The 12,784-nt window shown below is 49.4% G+C and overlaps 1 protein-coding gene across 2 annotated transcripts in view; it reads left to right on the top strand.

Moving 5' to 3' along the window:
- Positions 1-12,784, top strand: part of Lmo1 (LIM domain only 1) — a 36,263-nt gene that overhangs the window by 5,816 nt on the left and 17,663 nt on the right. The window lies entirely within an intron of this gene.

Here is a 12,784-nt window from a genome sequence, read left to right on the forward strand (position 1 = left end):
AATCCTCCACTGGGTCTGTGTCTTCTGACCATTGAGACATTGTTGCCATGGCTACTGCTGAACCTGGAAAGTTAAGTGACTTGTTCAAGGTCATACCGGATGTTCACTTGGCTGCTGTTTCATCCAGCTATCCCAGACTATCTATACCATCTGAGGTATCAGCAGCAAAGGGCTTTTGAGATGTCTGGCCTGGGTGGGTGTATGCAGGGAAGACATGGGGCCATAACTCCCGAAGACTGGCTCTTGGCGTGATTGAAGGAAGAGGTAAAAGAGGGGATCTAGATGGTTCTGGGCTGGCTGGAGGAAAGCCTCATCTTCAGCAGATTCTCCTCCATTCACAGACCCACCCCTGGAGCTCCAGAGGGCCATCAGCGCTGGGCTAAAGCTGTTCTAGATAGATTGCAAAGGAGAAGGAGAGGCCTGGGGACAAGCCAGACGGGGAAAGAAGAGCCATTGGTTTGGCTGGTTTCATCAGTATTTCCTTATCCTGTGTTACTTCAGATCGGTCATGCCCAGCTCCAGAGTTTTCTTTTTTAAAAAGAGTAGAGGGCCCTTCTCTGGTGTCTACAGGGACTGTCACTATGAGAGGCGTATGGAAATCAAGATGTATCTCTGACCACAGCTATTCCATATTCTTGGCTCCCCAGGCCTAAGCCAAGAGCCCAAAAGACCTAAGTTTTGTATGTAGGAGTCCTCTGTCCAGAAAGATTGGCAAATGGTCTTTCCACCTCTACCAAGGATCTGTGCCCTAGAAGGGGTTGGGCTCTGGGGATTTACAATGCTAAAGGCAGTGGATGTCTGCAGACCACCGAACTGCTATGTAATTGGATATCCAGGGCATGTAATTCCTTTCGTCCCCACCAGAACTTCAGAGAGGAGATCATGATGTCCCTTCATCCCCTACCTGTGCAGTCCAACAATATGGTGGCCTTCACCGTTGGCACCACTGGTCTTTGAGATCCATGACAACATGAGGAAATCAAGTGACTGTGGTCCTAGAGGTGGCCTTTTCACTGGGAACTGAAGAAGAGCTGTGTATAAACTTACCTGCCCCTCTGCCCTACTGCCTAACTTCATCTACGCTTCTGCCTCCCCAGAATGTGGCCACCTGGACCGTGAGGCAGATGTGGTATCCTGGGCCCTAGGGGTGTGTTCCTCAGTGCTGCACCCAGCACCCATTGTCTGGCAGCAGCAGAACCTCAGGGTTCCTATTAGTCTCCCCCAACATCTTTTTTGTACCCGACAGCATCTTGTTGAGATAGTCTGGGCTCCTCTGGTTGAAATCGGGTCTGCCAGCTGCAGAGGACCAAAGTCCTCTCTCTGCTGGGCTGCAGGGCTTTCATGTTGCACTTCTGAAAAGATAATAAAATATCAATCGTTTTGCCCTAGCAACGGGTTTAAGAGACTTTCTGAAGTATTGAATCGTCAGAAAAAAAAATTTTTTTTTGCTTTTAAGCACAGTGCATTATTAATAAAGTAATCCATTAGGTCGAGCAGTGAAGGGTCACCACAGAGACAGAAAGATCTGTTTGCAAATGGTTAAACTTCGGGTTTTAAGATTAATTGCTTTCATTTGGACGCTTGCTCTTGGCCTAGCCATCTCCACTTTACTGGAACTCAGGGTCTGGGCTTTCTAAACGCTGCCGGTTCTCCCTGTCAGCGAAAGCCAGGCAAGCTCCAACTCTCCTGGAAAAGCAGCCCCTTCCCTGGCACCTGCAGCTTGGGCTGTCACCAGGCTATGGACTTTTGAGTGTGGGCGGGGGAGACTGAAGTCTCAGGGGAGCAAAGAAAACTCCTGCCCTGAACCCTGCAAATCAAATTTGACCTTCACTGATGGAGAAAAGGCCCCCAAGTGGGGACACACTGAACAGTAAGAGCTTGAGCTGTAGGGGAGCCTGGGCAAGAGAGGATGCTGAGGGCACCCAGCTGGGAGTGCAGGCATGCTCCCAGATGCATGCTGGAGCAGGGCTGGTCTGGGTCTAAACTACCTCTGTAAAGCCCAGCGGGATGGCTTGGGTGACCACAGGAAGCAGCAGGCACATTGTGGAACTAGACACCAGACATGACTCCCAGAGCATTTTTAATAAGTAAAAAATGCTTAAGGAGGAGTGGAGCTGGGTTGAAGAAGACCAGACATCAACTGAGTCTTCAATTGTTAATGACTGCTAGGAACACAGCCTCGGCAGCCTACTCAGTTTGTCTGAGAGGTTGCTGCCAGCAGGGCCTCCTGGTCTGTCCTGTCATGCCCTGGACCACAGAGAGAAGAGTGTGGCCTTGGTCTCGCTGGCCCTGGTGCTGGAGACGGGGAGCGGGCCTCAGTACTGTTCCGTGTCACAGACCCTAGCCCGTTGGTAAAAAGGCAGAACCAGTGGGAACTACAGCCCTCTGAGAGCTAGTAAAGGCCTGGCATGGGTGGCAGGGCGGGGACTTCACCTGGCGCTCACCTAGTGCCTGGCAGCAGGGGATGTCTTCATCCGCACCTGCCACAACTCGTCTCAGCAGCAGCACTCTGCTGGGAGGGAGGCGGCACAAATCCCAAGCAGCAGGACAGTCGCTGCCCCTTCCTGTACAAACTCAACCAGGCAGAGTGTCTGCGAAGATGGGGCTCCCCCACCCCTCCTGGAACGCTGGGCAGAGAGGCAGGTGTTCCGCTCAGTTCCCCTGCTTTTCCATTCATTCGCCCACACAGAGGACTAAGGGGGGTGGGGTGGGGGACAGGGAAACAGCATAAATTGGTCTGTCGTCCAGAATCCATGTCTCACTAATGTACCCAGATTAACTCAACTGTAAATTGTCTCCTTGGATGGCGGTGTCTTGCTAAAAGTTTCCCATATGATTCATGATTTGGATTGCTTTTAACGGCTATTGGCTAAGCAAACCGGTGACTGTACAAGGTGATGCAATTGGCATTAGTGAGGGGAGGCACGGGAGCGTGTAATGCGGTCAATACTGCATTAACTACTGATGCCCAATTACAGGGAGCCTTTCAGGAGCATTAAGACCAAGGGAAGCTGAGATCACTAGCCACTGCTTGCCTAAAAGCTTCACCCTTTGCGCGCCGGGGCTCAGCATGGGCCTGGCCACCTGCTTGGTCTCTGTGGCTGCAGGAGATGCCTACCCCCTTGCTCCCATCTCTCTGAATGTGCCCACAAACATGCTTCTAGCACATGGAAATATGTTACGGTCTGCCTCTCACCTCTTCTGAGAATTCATCCCCCCAGCCCCCGCTGTCCCATAGAAATCAGACCTAGTGACAGTGCGGTCCTGCCTTCCTCAGGTTAAAGAGCCTCTCAGCATTCATGGATAGTGCTTGGAAGTGGTTTACTTTGGTCCCTCACCCTTAGGACAGAAGGGTGATTGCTGATGAGCACTGGTGGCAAGACCCTCTGTGGTCCTGGGAGAAGGACTCATGAGATTCACCCTCATCTGGGCTGCCAGCTCGAGACAACCTGTGCTGGGAAATGGCCGTGGATGTGTGGGCTGGGCTATCTTTCAGCAGAAGACAGGGCTGTGGTGATGTAACTGGGGAAAGGGGAGCTCATGAATGACTTGGGCCATGTTGGAAAAGTTCCAAGAAAATCAGATTCAGCGATTTGGGGCTCCCCCCCATAACTGTGCCCCCCACATGGCAAACCTATCTCTATCTATGTAACAGGGAGGCCAAATTATTGCTTGGATCAATACCCCAGGCACAGGGCCTCCTAGTAAATTCTGATCAAGGCATTAGACAGACTGAGAGTTAGGACAGATGGTAGGGAAAGGGGTATGGGTATCCTCCCCAGTGTGCCAGATTATTAGACCTGCTACAGTCTCTACCATTTGCTACTCTGCCAGTGCAGTGTGTGTTCTGTGTGCCACATTCTGCCCAGTGCTGAGGCTGCTTTACTTCCGAATCCTCTACAACGAGAACAGCTCCACCTACCTAGATTATCACCAGAATTAAATGAGGTACTGTCTATCAGTGCATACACTCTGCCAATGGGAAACTCCACGGCCATTTGAGGCATTGCTGCCCCTGCTAGGTTTCAGTACAGTCTGTAATAAGCCCTGGGCCTAGTCCAGTGGCCTGTTCACTAGCGAAAACTGAGCCCTTCCCACTGTCCCCCTGGCTTTTGGTCATTGCTGTGAGACAAACTACCTTTACTTCTTACTAGTGTCTGGTGTCTGGATTCCCGAGGCAAGTGGCGTCATGGGAAAAGCCCTCATGAACACTTTTCCCAAGTCCTTCTGTTTATGGGGCGCGGGGGGAGCGCTAGATTAAGGGTTAGAGGAAAGCAAGAGAGTAATCTAGGGGTATGTGGAGAGATACAGTCCAGAACTTCAGTGTCTCTGGTTTTCATGTCCAGGTGATGTGCCCTTTGTCTTGGCCCCAAGATCTGGTGAATCTGGGCACAGATCATCAGATGAACTGGAACAACATGCCTGTCTGGGTGTCCTAGTTGTGGCCTTAGACCTGTTACCAACTTCCCAGGGGACTGCCCTCAGATAAGATGAGATGAAATAAGATGAGATAAGATAAGATAAGGCTTCCTATCTGTCCTGGGCATTTGGACTGAGAAGACCCACACATGTATATGACATATAGCCCATCCTGTCTTCCTGCCTCTCTGAGATACATGGAGATTAAATACCCTGAGACATGCAAGAGTTCTCCCAATACCAGGCTTCCTAGCTCTTCCTAAAATGAGGCCTCCTGGCAGGCCCCTACTCATGATACAACCATACCATGAAGGCAACTTGGAATGCTTGCAAGAGCGAGAGGTTTTTGTGCATTGCTTCCAACTCTGAGCTCAATGACATGACATCAACAGCTTGAAAAGGGTCATGGTATGGATAGTTGTACCCAGGAACCTGGCAAACAGCACATCAGGTCCTTCCTGGGGTGCTGGTGGCTTGGCGTTTCTCAGCACATGTCCAAGTTGCATTTAAGTGAGATTTTGGACCTACCCCTCTCTCTTCTGCCACTACCATCCTCCATCTCATCTACCACCTGTCTTCTGGTACTTATTACAGCCTGACAGCTGACCTCTGCCACTCTGACATTCATTCTGCCAAAGGCTGATGGCCACCCCAGCCGTCACACTAAGCCAAGCCAAGTAGCAATACATCCATGCTGGCTTGTGTTCCATGTAGTCCCAGTGTTTGTCTCCATCCCTTTGCTCCTGTCGCTCCCCTTGCCCTACACGCCATTCTCCCTTAGCTGGCCACGCTCAGAGACAGTGCCTACCTTGTAATAAGCTTGCCTCTCATTGGTTGGCTTGTGTTTATGTTCTAAGGCCCACTGGGACTGATATAGCTGGAGACGAATAAAGGCAGGTGCTGAGAGAAGTGAGCAGGATGGACCAGGTTTCAGGGGCGGATGCCTAATGTGAAGGCCTAGGAGACCACATCACTAGCTCCTCCCTCCTGTCCCTTCTCCTAGGGATCAGCGGGGCTTTCCTGAGGGACCTGATGAGTTCAGTGTAGTCTACTAGCGTGGTTCAGAAGACCTGTGTGGTCTTAGTTGGAAGCTGCGTGACTTCAGACAACTTACTGGGTACCAGTCTTCTTGTCTCTACAGCACGAGTAGTTCCTGGTATCTGTTGTCCACAGATGCAGTCCACATGGATACCTCATGCCTGCGTGAGCTGACATTCCTCTCTGCCGTATGATTTTCTTGGTCCTTGGGTATCATAAGCCTACGGCAGCTTTCATTTTACTGAACCCTAAACACAAGGCACTGTCCAATTCATACGCCTCAGTGACAGCTATATCACCACCTAAAAGTCAGTGGGTTGAAACACGTTTATTTAGCTTACAAATCTTTGGGTTGGCGATGTAACCTGGGTTTGGCTGAGAAGCTTTTCTCAGCTGGGTGTATTCAAACCTGGAGGATGGGTGGTGGCTGCTCAGTTAGATGCTGGGGTAGCAAGACTCAAGACCCTCATCTTCTAGCCACGCCATCTGGCTAGTTATCATGACAGAGACAGGTCTAGAGAGAATGGATACATACCAGGCTTCTGGGGCCACTTTTTAGCATGGGATAGTGCCACTTATGACACATTCCACTAGCGAAAGCAAATCACAAGGTCATCCCAGGTTCAAGGGGTTGGGGAACAGACACTACTCTTGAAGAGGGGGGTAGCATCTTGTATCATGAAGGGCGTGGCCACCAAGAGGTATGGAAATCAGGCAGTTTTGGAACCAACCTTCCATCCATCCCAGCATCCTCCTTTATCTCATTCAATGCCCATGTTGTTAATGGTAACAACCTCAGGAAAAAGCTGCTCTTCTTCTCCTCATTCCACAGATGAGGAAACAGTGTGACGAGCCCGGTGGATTGGTCCCAGACTCCACAGCCTGCTATGCCTGGGCTGGGCTATGAAACCAGGAGATCTAATGGTGGAGCCCTGGGCTCATTTTCTGACTTGCTTTCCCATCTGTCACCCTTTGGTCCTAGGAGAACTCCTGGTAGAGCCTTTTGAGGATGACATGAAGTGGGAAGGAGCTCTCTAGTTGGGCTCTGTGTGTGTGATTGTGTGTGTGCTTGTGTGTTTGTACACTCTCTGGAGCTCTGGGCCCATTCCTCCAAGGGTAGGAGTGTTATGAGCCCATCTCCCCTGCTTCTTCCTGTCTCCACTCTGTCCTATGAAGTCACAGGACAGTCTGGAAGGGGGTGAAACTCCATGGTTAGCCTTAACTGGAGCACGTATGCAGATGCTGGACACACCAAAGTCATTGGTTGGCCCCCTGTCCTCAAAACAGGGCAGTAAGTGGGCTGGTGAGAGGCCTGTGTACATTCATAAACCAGCTGATTGAAAAGCAATATTTCAGATAAATACAAGCCAGCGATCTATCAGTGGTTGTAATAAAACCCAGGCTTCAGGCTGTGATTTTATTTTGAAATAATAAGAATTGCTTGATTCTTTTTACTTGAGTTACCATGGTAATTCCGGCGTGGAGCGGTGTTATATTGATTTAGAAAGTGGACAGTAATATTTCTTTTGTGTTATTCTGTTTCTAGGCCTTGATTTCTAATTTCTACTTGGAGATTACTTTTATAAATTTCTTAAGTCCTTCCACTTTCTCCCCCCCTCACACACACAGTATAATTTTCCTCTCATGCGCCACGATGTTCTGAGCTTATTGGTTTGCTCTTATTTTAAATTAAACTTGCTGGTTTCAAATATTGAAATGACATCTTTGTCTGTGTCTGTACTTTGGTTTAGCAAAATATTACAGTCTGACGCTCTCTGCTTAATAATTTAAGGGAGGCTTTCTGTCGGCCCTCACTGGGTGCTGATAACTCATGACTCAACCGACGCAGGCCTTAAACTCGTGACATTTTAATATTGTGTGGCGGGAGCAACCACCCCTCTGCTCTCAGAGAGAAATCTGCGTGGTACCCCAGAAAGGAGTCTTAATAATTCAACCTTGCTGGTTGGCTCTCTGTAACTCCATTGAAAGAAAGGGGGGAGACCCATGCTTTCCAGGGGAGTCAGGCAGTTGCTAGCCTGAGCTGTGAGGACCTACAGCCAGCACCCTGCACCAACCCAACTTCTCTTCTTTCTTGGATATATAAATGAACCGCCATCCATAGTGTCGGATGGGGAGGGCTGCCTGTGATTGCCAGAGAATGTTTGAACACTCTAATTCACTGTTTTATCTTGGAAAACAAGTGCATCTCACACAGCTGTTAGACAGCCTAGGTTCAAGTCCCACTTCCTCACACCCTTTAGTGAGGCCTGTCCTCCAGAAGGAAGATGGCAGCTCCAGACTTCCGGGCAGGATACGTCTTCAGGTCCCCTCAGTGGCCTGGATGGTGGTAGATTAGTTACCACTGGGTAATCGATAGCCTGAACTTAGCACCTTGACACAATACACAGCTGTCACTGCATTTCTGTTGGACAGGAGGCTGGGACGGTTTGGCTGGGTCCTCAGAGCCTCTCGGAGATGGGAATGAAGGTTGTCTGCCAGCTACTGGGGGATGACCACTTTTTCAGCTCTTATTTGCCTGTAAAGATTCAGTTCACAGGTGGACTGACTGGAGGCCTTGCTGGCTGCCTACAGTCTACTGTGGGCCTCAGCGGTGCACGACAGCCTCTGCGCTATGGCAGCTTGCTTCCTGAAAGCCACCAGCAGACTAAGGAGAGAGTCATAGTCAGCTTCTGCTAACGCACCTGAGGGACCAGGTGTCCAACAGGCTACTTGCACTGTCCACTGTCCACTGTTCATCCTCTATCCAGAACCCACAAAGTCTGCAAACCAAGCCAAACAAACAAAGCCCGGGATTCGTGTGGTCCAGGTTGGCCTTGAACTCCTGATTCTCCTTCCACTGCTCCACCTTGTAGAGCAGCAGGTCACTCCCAGAGTAGGAAACACTCATCTGAAATATCCCAGAAAGTGGATGAGTGGTAGGGCTGAGATGAGGCCCCTGCCTGTCAGGAGCTTGGGAAAATGACTGGCTCTAGGGTTAATGATCTCTCTCTCTCTCTCTCTCTCTCTCTCTCTCTCTCTCTCTCTCTCTCTCTCTCACACACACACACACACACACACACACACACACACGTGCACGCGTACACCTCCTCATGCACACATAGATGATCTCTCTCAATCTGGCAGTTTGGGGGCTTTTTGTTTTGTTGTCCTGCAGAGAAGCTGTCTGATAGGACTCAGTTGCCCAGAGCCTGCCCCCTCTCTCAGCACCTTGGAGGAAGTGAAAGTGGTCCCTTTTTGAGCCAGCCTACCTGTAACTGTTAGCTGTTAGGACTCCCATCCCCAGTGGCTTTGCTCGGTGAGATGAGGACAGAGCTGTAAGGCAGCCTGGGCAGAGGTGGCTTCACAGCTCCCTGTGAGGGGACAGAACTCGAGACTAGTGCACCCCCTTGGGTGCCTGGGAAGCATGGAGCTGAAAGTCAGAACTCCAGCATCCCCATGCTGGCCCATTGCCTAGTAGTGTGTCCTTGGGCAGGTCCCGTCCCCATTTACATTGGCAGGGTGGCTGACTGCAAAAGCAACCTGGACAGTTGGGCTCTTTGCTTGTTGATGGGAGGCTGCCTCTTCCAGGCAGCTGCACACCTGCCTCCCCTACCCAGAAGCCATTTGCCATCTGTGAGGCCTCTTCTTGGCAAGGGCCAGGACCCTGGGGAGCACTGGGCAGGGGGCAGGGCTCCCTGGGGCACCTGGTTGCAACCTGGCACCCACCCAAATGCAGAGTGTGGTGTTTTCACCTGCCTGTTTGCCCCAAGGATGCCTTCATGCTGCTCTTTGATCTTGGGCAGACTTTATCAACTTCATGGCAAAGCTGTCTTACCCACAAGAATAATATCTCATTAGTATTATTGAAAATGCAAAGTAAAAAAAAATCCAGAAAAAAATTAAAATCAGTTGAAATAATTAACACAGAGTAAAGCTGGCAGCAGTTAAGCCTGCACCTGGTAAAATATGTTATTGACTAAAAATTGACAGAAGAATTGAATCTTCCTTGCAAAATTTAGATCTGCAGAAATTGGCTCTGGAAATATTTTCTGTGAGAAATCATTGTCACAAACGAAGTCTCAACGGTGACAAACACTAACTTATAAGATTTGGTACGAGTTAAAAACAAATCGTAGACTAAGAAGTCACTAAAATACCTAAAAAATAATTGATCTTGATGAAAATACTACCAATACATTTAAAATAGAGGGTGTGGCTTCATACTATTGAACAGAAAAATTGATCAAGAAATCCAATTGACCTAATGAAGCTTATTAAGAATTACTTTCTTAATTAAAACCACCACCATTATTGTCAAAATGCAGGGATCAACAACCAGGTCCTAATAGCAGGCGGTTAGTGACTTCATTTGCATGGATAGTGAGCTAACAGGTGAAGGAGATCCAGAGTGGAAGGACAGTGGGAATCATAGGATTCATTTGTCCCAGAGAGAGGGTGAGGTGATGACCAAAGAGGTCAGTAACTAGAGACCAAAGCATCGTTGGTATGGCCACACCGGCGACCACTGACAGAATCATGCTATTGTGAGCTGTGCCTTGTGTAGGACTAAGATTCATGTTGAGGTCAGAAGTACTCTGAGGCTTTGTGTGGGATCAGGATACTTTATCAGATCGTTTGGGTCACTCTGTGGGGAGTGGGCTAGAAAGGATAAAACTAAAAGCAGAGAATAGGGCATACAGTAGGAGGAAGGGGTCCTCTTTCAGCCTTGCAAATGCCCACTCTCCTCCCCTCCAGTTTACATGTCCTTTGTACCTTCCTTTAGTTCCTTTCCTAGCTTGTAGTCTGGACCTATGGAGAAGGCAGTGAAGAGGAGGAGCCTGGTTTAGTTATGAAAGTGGCAGTTAATGTTGACCCACAGGGGAAGAACCTCTAGGGTCATGTGTCCAGACACTGCAGATTTGAAATCTGCAGAAATCTTTGAAAGAAATAACAGCCCCATGCAGGTCTGACTGCTGCAGAGGTGACTTGTTGGCCTAGGAGGGGGCAACTACAGCCCTTATCCCATTCCTGCTCTGCCATCCTCTGTCTGTGAGATCTGCAGGGTGCTCTGGGCAAACCACTTAATTTCCCTGATCCTTGCTTTCCTCACATATAAATCAGGACCTAGAGCATGCTCAGTGTTCCCTGAGTGGATCTCACATGAGAGACGCTGTTTTCATGTGCTTTGTTGTCTCGGTGGCACTGTTGGTGGCTTTGGAAAATTAGGAGTACCGGCCACACTTCCGGCCATCTCTCCTCTAGACATCTCAGTCCTAGGCTCCCTGGGACCTGAGAAGGGAATTCTCGAGAAGTATAGAGTAGTTTTTGTAAGGTGCAGCTCCCTAAGCTGGTACCCATGACAAGCCATAGAGACCTACAGGAGCCAGCCTCAGGCTTAGAAAATGGCATGAAGGCCCAGACATTCTTCTCATAGACCAGAGCCGTGCTGCCCCCTTCTCGAGGCCATTTTCATAGAGAAGCATGGAAGCTGGCCTGCCTTTGCGGAGAGGAGCTGTTGACACAATCCTCAGCCCAGATTCTGGGGCAAGTGGCTATTTCCTGCCACAGTGTGCACCTGGCACCCCTTGCTGGCTAGAATGCTTTATTATTTTGATCCTCTTAGACTAGCCCCTCCAGGGGCATCCTTGCCTCCTTCCCTCCTGGCCCTGTGCCTGGGATCTGAACCTTCACACCCTGCCCAAGGTGAGGCTCACAGACCCCAAGAAAGGGTAGCGTCTCTCCCCAATCTTCTCTATAACCTAGTCATTGTGCACATGCCGTTCTGTACCTCTGATGACCCACACAGAGCTTGCCACTCTTCACATACCGCTGTGCGTAGTCACACTGCCCCATATAGAATGGGCTCAAGGTTCTGAAAGGGACCCTGCCCCACAGACGTGCTCTCTTTGCAGATAGGGAATAGTCCTTGAAGGACACAGAAGCTTCAACAGCGAGCCCATCCTTCGTGGTCTAGTGGTTAAGATTTGGCACACTCAACAGAGCCCCGGAAGATAAACTAGTACAATTAGTTCATCATTCCTTTTCATGATCCAATAAATTCTACTGTGTGTAAGTATATTTTTTATTTATCCATTTGTCAGATGATACATGATAGGCATTTGGATTATTTCTACCTTTTTGACCGTTGCACACATTGTTCAGACCAATGTTTTCGTTTCTCTTGGACATATTTAGGAGCAGAATTGCTGGGTCCTATGAAACTCTGTACTTAGAGATCTTTTGTTGGTGTGTGTACACATGTGTTTGTGAGGGGTGTGTGCATGCCATGGCACATGTGTGGAGGTCAGAGGAAACAAGGTATTGGTCCTTGTTTTACCTTATTTGAGATAGGTGTGCACACCAGGCTTGATGGACTGTAAACTTCTGGGAATCCTCCTGTCTCCACCTCCGACCGTCCTATGGGAAGACAGAGGTAACAGACACTGTGTCCAGCTTTTGTGGGTTCCGGTGATCAGTGCTTTAACCCATTGTCCATCTCCTTAGCCTAAGATATTTGTTCTTAAATAAGTGTTTCTGGGTGAAGTTCTAGCTGTCTGAGTTCCAGAAGTGAGGTGACCTGTCATCTGATCCTATTCACTGTATGCCTCAGTGTTCTGATCTGTGAAATAGGGCCATGCCCCTTCAACTCACCTCAAGGACTTTGAAACACAATCACTGCTTGTGTGGCACGTGAAGAATGTCAGGATGTTCCTGCTTCCACTGTTTGCACTCTTTGGTCCTGTCATTTGGGTTTGGCTGCTCCTGTTTTGCTGAGGCAGAAGCTGAAGCTCTCAGAGGGGCTAAAGAACCAGTCTATTTTGTAAGTCAGTGGGAGAACCGGAGCACGAACCCAGACATATCCAAATCCTTAAACTAGGACTGATCCCTGCCTCAGATGCATCTTGGCTGAAGGCTCCCTGAAGCCTCCAGTTCTCTACTTAGTCCTGAGCACAGGATATGAGACCCAGATTCAGTCAGGTGTAGACTCCAAGGCAGAGCATGCTAGCGAAGGAGCAGAGCCTTTGTCAAAGTCCTGATTTTTAGCTGTGAGACTGTGGATAAATTGCTGAAGCACCCACAGCTGATCATCAACCTGGAGGGGGCACACAGGAAGTGTCCCCCACAGAAGGTACTAGGTGAAGCACTCTGGGTGCTTGAAGGGGACAGAGGACAGTATGGGGCCATCATGGAGAAGTGACAGGCGTCTAGGCTGCTCAGAGCAAGCTTGAAGGAAGAGATTCTCCTCAGACTGACTGGGAAGGTGGGAGGCACCTGGCAGATTCCAGCGTATGCCAGTCCGGGGCTGCCAGAAACCTAGAGGACTTTG

Source organism: Chionomys nivalis, chromosome 8 (genome assembly GCF_950005125.1).
Source record: "Chionomys nivalis chromosome 8, mChiNiv1.1, whole genome shotgun sequence".
Lineage (NCBI taxonomy): Eukaryota > Metazoa > Chordata > Mammalia > Rodentia > Cricetidae > Chionomys > Chionomys nivalis.